The sequence below is a fragment of the Limulus polyphemus genome, unplaced genomic scaffold (genome assembly GCF_000517525.1).
Source record: "Limulus polyphemus unplaced genomic scaffold, Limulus_polyphemus-2.1.2 Scaffold431, whole genome shotgun sequence".
NCBI classification, from domain to species: Eukaryota; Metazoa; Arthropoda; class Merostomata; order Xiphosura; family Limulidae; genus Limulus; species Limulus polyphemus.
The window spans coordinates 173,669-181,674 of NW_013666041.1; the positions used below are offsets into that span (position 1 = coordinate 173,669).

An 8,006-nucleotide genomic window follows, 5' to 3' on the forward strand; every position below is an offset into this window, starting at 1 on the left:
CACTTTGACTTCAGCTTGATGGCACCTGGTTAATCCAACCTCTCTTTTAACACCTACCAAAATTTGGCCTTTGTTGTTCCCAAACGACATTTTATCAAAGTTAACTACACACTTCTTCGGTAGTAAGTTGTTCAAACTTAATATGCATGGGTCTTCAATGTCAGCCAAGTATACTTTATGCCCATGAGCTCAATAGTTGCCCACACTGGTCCTCACAACCTTGATACTCACAAGGGTTTGCTGAGATGCAGAATCTATGACAAAGGTGCACTTTTGGCCATCCAACTTTCCTATCACATAGACACTATGTGTGCTTCCCATTTTACACTTAGCTTTTGGGACCTTCACGATGGGGGTTGGTGGGCATCCCTCAACACCAACCACTACTGGTTTCCCCAAGGCTGACTTATTGGTAGTATTCTTTTTACACTGGCTCCTCATATGTCCTTGCTCTCCACAGTTGCAACAATCTTTCTGGGTAGCAGCCTCTCCTGCCGTGGCATCTTCCCTGTGTTGAAGTTGCCGGCATTGAGCTCTCTTGTGCCCAGCTTTGTTACAGTGCCAGCAAAGTCCTTCAAACTTCTCTGACAGCTGCCTTTTTCTTGCCTTTAATCCTGATGACTGTACCAACTTTGGTACCTCTGTACTGGACTTAACGTAGGACTTGAATTCAAGAGCTCTGGTCATTGCATCCTGCATAGTAGAAGGGTGTGCTTGCTTCACTTGTATCTTCAGTTGTGGACTGTCCACAGCTTGAGGACATACGGTGGTGCAGTTGGGTAGTCCTTGTGTGCCATACTATCCAAATCCTGTGCCAGCTCTTGCAGGCTCTTCCCTATTACCATGGACTCTCATCCTAAACCTAGCCCTGTAGACTTCGGACTGATTCTGAGTTCCATACCTGAGTGGTAGAGCAGCTACCAGTGCTCTATAGTTGTGCCTGTCATCTGCTGACAACTGTCCAAGTATTTCTGGTGGTTGTCCCTTCAGGCTCGTTGCCAGGTACACTGCTTTTTGCTCCTCTGTCCATACATTCATTTCTGCCAGGAGCTCAAATTGTGCTTTATATGCTTCCCATGGTGTCCTCCCATCGAATTCCTGTGACTTCCTTCTTACTAGATCACCCCTATAGCTGACACTCATGTCTAGAATGTGACTTCTGGCGAGACTGAAGATGTCTGCACTAGGGTTTAGCTGTGGGGTCTGGAAGGGGCTTTCTGTTGTCTGGGGCTGATTAGGTCCATGGTTGATATATCCTCCCTGTGTAAAGGACAGTAAATTGTCCTTTGATATATTTAATTAACTTTGAAATTTACTAATCTTTTCCATTTGTGTATGCTGGCTTTCTCTGAACTGTTGGAGACATTCTTCCTGTTTCTTTTCTCGTTCTTCTTGTTTCCTTTCTTGTTCCAGTTGCCACTGGTGCAGGTTTTCTTGCCACTACTGTTGTCTCTTCTTGTTTCTTTTCTCATTCTTCTTGTTTGTTTTCATTTTCCTCCAACAACTGCTGTAATCTCTCTTCTTGTTTCTTTTGCTGTTCTTGTTTTGCTAGCATCAAATCCGCTAAGCTGTAGTTTGATTTGCCACTTCTCGTTTCTATCTTCTCTTTTTGTTTTTTTCCGTCCTACTCTCTGACACCAATTTGTTACATATTTACTTGTTTGTTAATTTCTGGTATAAATTATTTTGGGGGAACTTCAGCGATACAAGTCCCTTCTTGATTAAACCAGTTTATTCTTTCTTGATACAGTTTTTTGGTACACAGTAATTCCACAGTCAATACATTTCTCGTGACTTTAAACTTAAACTTAACTTAACTACTTTTATAATACACGCTATAAATCATGGCAATTCACAATCTCGATAACTTTGCTCTCTACTAGTACAAACACACACTTTCTATTACCGTCACTACCGTTCGCTTCTTTAATTATCTATCTATTGCTGGCTAATCTGCCAGGCTTATATACTAACAAAGGGCGTCTCAAATACATTCGATCATTCATGATCATTCGAGAAATTCATCACTTGTCACCAGCATCATGCGACTTCCGCTGTCATAACACCTCCTATTTATAGAATTATTTTAGTATCTTATTTCTAAACCATTAGCAGTAAATCAATATATTTTCTTAGATAAGGAGATCAAAATTGTACACAATACTTCAATTGAAGTTTAACTAGGGACTTGTATAGAGAAAATTTTTAGGGATTGGCAAATAGTAGTTTTGGTCAGATATTACTTTAGATTTTTGATATTCAACTCCTGATATCTGATCAGATTCGGATATTTTTAGGCATGAACTACCTCTTCATTATAAGTTATAACATTTTAGGACAGCAAGGGATCTGTTTATCCATCTAAGCTGTCCTATCCAATAAACTAGACTATTAACAAAAAAATCCCAAAAGTCAGTCTTAATCATTCAAATATTTAATAAGACTTCACATCAACTCCTTTGAATTTACTGCTTCCACTATGTCTGAAGGAAACCCATTCAAAGGCCTACTACCTTGTTACAAAAATAAAACTATCCGAGCTGACTCTTACCATGCCAACATTTATATTTGTGTCCACTAGTCCTAGATGATGCTTCAATTCTATCAATTTTTTTAACAGTGTTGAACACTTCAATCAGATCCTTTCTCTCTCTGACCATATATGACCATATATTAGGTATCATCCTAATATTCATCCTTAAAACTCTTTCCAAAAATTCATTGTCACTCTTAAGGTAAGGAGAGAAAGACTGAACACAAAAATCCATACAAGACCTAACCAGTGGCTTATACAAGTTATAACCTCATTTTTTTTGTTCTTAATGGTGTGAATGGTAATGTGGTACAGAGAAATACTGTGTTTTCTACCTCCTCATTGCTCATGTTCGAGGGGGAAATACTACTCCCTGTTAACTTTTTTTTTTTGCCTTACCATATGAACAGATGTCCTACAATATCTACAGGAATATGTGGAGTGGTTAAAGTCTGTAGTATGTGATGCACACAAATTCAACCATCAACAATTTGGAAAGATTGCTTGTTGATTAAAGCATTATGACAACTCTGTAAATGAAGGAATGCACCAGTGTGGAGATTGGGTCTAGCTGCGGTATGTGCCAGCAGCTTGGATTTGGCTGGATCAGTCTATATCTTGTACTCTGGTAGATTAGTTCATTAACATTAATCACATTGAATGTGAGGTGCATGAAAGCATGTAGAGAACATTGATGTGTCCATATGTCACAAATGAACCTTTTGTGCACTGGCTTGACCAGGAGTCTGAGGTGGAGACAAATGAGTTGGAAGAGGATGATGCTATCTCAAGTAATGATGACTCTCCCAATAAGGATGAAAAGCTGAAAATACTTGTGGCTGTCCATAAGGAATTAGATAAAGTACTACAGTTAGAGGTGAAAGATGTTTTCAAAATTGGCCAAGCTGCTGAAATTGGTCTCCCAATCAAGCCAGGCCAGAAAATTCATAATTTTTAGGGCAAGGCCACTTGACCTTGGATTTTCTCTTATTTTCAAGGGCACCAAGGCAAAAAAAAATTCACTGGAGAACATTAGGGCCACAGTATACATTAATATTAATTGAATAGAAATGAGTTTTCCAATTAGTTTAGTAAATATGACATTCATTTTTTTTTTCACTGGGGGCTTGGGAAGCTGGCTTGTCCTTCCAGATTATGTTGATTAGGTAGGGAAGTATTAACTTTAACCAATGAGACTTAAGAAGTAACAGTATATCAGTTTTAAGATTTAAATAAAATTATTTTTAAACTGCTCTCTTGTAATGGGAACATGAACAAAAAAAAGCTTTTGACTTGAAATAACAAACAGTACTACTACTACTAGTACTTTTTTGGATAATTTCTAATATAGGCTAGGGCTGATAAACAGTAAAGTAGGCCTACAGTATAGCATGGCAGGCAATTCATGACAGCGATATTTTTTAAATGACCATGGTGCCCTCAAAAAATTGCTAAAATCCATGGCCACAATGGTCACTCTTCGGTATACTCTTGACCATCGTGCAATCATGATCTAAATATGTATTGCATACTGTAGTAAAGGAAAAACCATTGGGGATCATAAACACTGGACTTACAACCTACAGAAACTACCTTGTTACGAATAATATCTCATAAAATGCATGTAGTGGAGAAGTGAAGTTTCACTTTGATCATCAGTAAAACATTCATGCAGTTTGTTCAGTCATACCATACCACAGACTCTTAATAGTAGCAAGTAATTCAAATTGGTGCTCAAACAACGAACCTGCAGAGCTTACATAAAGATTCATAACAACAGCAATTTGTGATGATCGAAGTCAGCACATACATATGCTAGTCAGAGTATAAGTGCGTGACTGCAAATACTCCTTGCATTAAACATGCCAGAAAAGGAACAAATTAAGAGTGAGAATACCATGAAACTTTCTTCTGTGGTAGCAATTGCCAGAAATTGGAGCATTTTTTTCATTAGCAAGTATGTAGATTACATCCTAATTTTTAGAAAATGTAGAGAAATAGAATGTGTTAATAATTTAGCTCAATAAATTTTATTTGCAAACCCCCAAAGGCTTAGACCTACTACATTAGCTAGGGTGGGTTAATGTTTTTGAATTGAAAGAAGTAAGTTGCGCAATGCTGTGTGTGCCGATGTATGATTTATAGGTTATGACTTGCTGGTGAAGCGTTCAGATGGAGGGTTCCATGTCACCAGATATGCTCACATTTTCATTGGATAAACTGCATCCTAAAACTGAAGAAAACCTTTCTGGACATGTTGAGGGTTGGCTAAGCTTAGGGGGGATCAGGATGTGACAGGTCCTTGGCTGCCACTGAAGTCCTGATCATTTATGCTGATGCCACCATCAACATGGCATTGTAAATTAACCAGTTAACAGTTAACAGACCATTTCCAAGGGTCTATACTGTTAAAAAAGGGGCATTTAAGTTGAAAGTAGGACAGACTGCTATCCAGATGAGGCTAGGCTTCTATTTCGGCAATTGATAAAGACCTAACTAAACCACCTAAGATATTAGCAACCCATTTCATGCTAAAGCAAATTCCAGTATGTAAAAAACACTACCAGAAGATGGCCAGTTACTGGACTGAAGCTCGGATTCTCTAATAGAGATAAGGATTGAATGCATCATAGAGCAACACCTCCATTGTGGTTTGATGAAGAGGTGTAATACTTGTGGGCTGAGCTGGCTGACATAGAGAGGATCCTAGCCAGACCCAGAGATAACCTATAAACTACCATGGCATCCACCAGCAAGATGATGGCAGCACTGGATAAGTCTGCTGCAGGATTGAAGTGAGAGGAAGAGGAGAGGAGCTTTGTGTTGATTCTGAGTGTGTGTGTGACTAGTCTTTTTGTATGCGTAAAGGGCTTACTTTTGTTGTCAAAGATTTTGTTCTGTATTTAGTCCTTGTTAGATATACACTACTTTTTCTGTTTAAGTTTGATGCGAGTGTTAAACTTAGTTATGTTTAGAAGCTATAGTTTATCATAGGTTTGTTTCCATAACTCTGTACAAATCATACATAGGGCAATTGTTGTGAATTAGTGCTTGTTGTATTATTTTGTCATGTTACTAGAACCTTCTAAATTTTTTACATTGTTTTGACAAGATATTGCATCTTAATATCTTGTAGTATGTAGAATGTTCTAGACCTCAGTCAGGCTATAATTGTGTGTACAAAATGTAGTTTGAGCTAGTTAGATATAGATATTTAGATATAGACTGCATGATTGTGAGTTTAGTCACAAAGAATGTATCGTGGCAGTTTTAAAGTGAAATTATTATAGATTGTATTGTAATAACAGAGTAGAGAAGAATAATTCACCTTGTCAATTGTATTCTAAAGTAATTGAACCAGTCTGTGTGGACTTTGATGAAAAAGACAGTTATTTAAAGTTCTGGATATAACTGTAGTAACCAACTATTGTAGTGGTGATTTTAAATTGAAATTATCACAGACTGTATTATAATAACAGAGCAGAAAGAATATTTTGTTTTGTTAAATTGTGTACTAAAATAACTGAACCAGCCTGTATGGACTTTGATGAAAAGGAGACAGTTATTTAAAGCTGTGGATACAACTGTGATAACCAACAGTGTAATGAACTTTTGTATATATACGTTGACTTGTTTTAATATATTATTTTCAAACAAGTGGACTGTGTGCTGTTTGATTATAGGTGAAATTTATTGCGAACAAGTCACAGATGCCTAATTTGCAGAATCTGACCTATACATACATAAAAACCTGACAGTCCTCTTAACTCTTTTAATATGTGCTTGGTCATTTTGATTGATCTTGTAACCACCAGGTATCTGTGAAAATATCTATATTATAACTGTTAATATGGTATGTGTGTCTACACAAAATAAGGCAAGCTTTTAGTAAACATTACAAGTCTTTTGGACACAAAAAATTAGTTTTTAATTAAGTATTTGTACAAAAGATTTGTCTATGAATATATCTCAGTGTTGACTAATCTGAAGGTAAGGTGAGTTTAAGTTAAGATTAACAATACTTTTTTAATCATACAGTTTTTATATTTCACATGCATAATCTCTATAACCTTCTAAATGAATATTGAACATTTTCTTCAGTAAAACTTTATATTTTATCTGTCACTTTCCTAACTCTAACACTAACAGACAAAACTGATTTGAACAACCTTGTAACCATCACAAAACTGTGAAATAAATATAAATTACCCTTTTTTCTTCTAGAATGACTGCAGATTGTAAGGGAAAAGTACAAATGTTTATCATAAATAGCTCAAGGTTTATAACAGTATGCATCTGTTTTAACTTAATTTTGTTGTTTTATTACCATTTGAACTGTGTCTGACTAATGATCTTGTGATACAAGTTACCATATTGAATGATGTAATGCATGAGCTACTTGTGAACAGATGGAGAAATTATTATTATTAATATTTTTCTTTATCCTACCTAATCTAACCTGATGTTTCCTAATAAGTTTCTAATTTATACATTTTATTTACTTTTATAACAGGAAAATAAAAATATATACATAAAAAAACAAGAAATCTAGTATTTATGTTTGGCCTCTTTTTTTTCTTTTTTTTTGCTGCCAGCCTGCTGATGAAATTTAAGCTTACATTTTTGTAATGATGGTACTTATGTATTAATAAGTTTTATTTATTTGAAGAATGCACAAAAGAACACAGAATGATAACAATCACAAAGCAAACAATGTCCTATAACTGTTGTAATTTAACGGGCTCTCTAACTAAGGTCTAAATGCCTTAAAATAATTCCATTAGCTACTTGACCTGAACTTAATGAAAGCAATTTGTAGGGAAAAAATAACTTAAAATCTCAGCTGAAAAAATTAGTCATTATTCAGTAAATTAAGACTTTGTGTTTCTATTTGTTATACATAATGTAATAGCAAATGTCAGAGGAATTATTGGTAGTTTCAGAAAGAGAGGATGTGATACTAGGTGTGGCAAGTGGGTCTACTTTTCTAGTTTATATCTCTTAAAAACAAAGGAGATTGAAAGCTAGAAAAATTAGACTATGTGTTACTAACACCTATGCTTTAATGGGTAATTTATTTTAAACTTATGGTATCAGAAAGGGATGCTTAGAAAATAGAAGATGGGCAAATCAAGAAGATTGTCAGTTTATCTAAATATTTCATTTTAAAATTCACAAATTAAAATTTATATGATATTAAAACCTGATTTATTAACTGTTTTGATGCTAAACTTATTCATTTACATTGGTAATGAAATAATTTAATTTTGAATGTAACTCTGTAAAAGGCTTATGTGCACTTTGATCTACCTGTAGTAAGAGGGTTAAAGGAATCTGTAAAGTAATTGATATACCTTATTATAAGTACATTTCTCTCTCATACACTTTGTATTTTATCATGCTTAAAGGGATTCATTTAGTTCTGATTTATATGATGATGTTTAGTGTATTAGATCACCCCTTTCTAAAAAGG

General features: G+C 35.4%; 1 protein-coding gene across 4 annotated transcripts in view; it reads left to right on the top strand.

Annotated features, from left to right (window-relative positions):
• The window catches only part of LOC106458226 (serine/threonine-protein kinase PLK2-like), an 89,655-nt gene that overhangs the window by 3,537 nt on the left and 78,112 nt on the right, over positions 1-8,006 (top strand). The gene's annotated exons all lie outside the window — the stretch shown is intronic.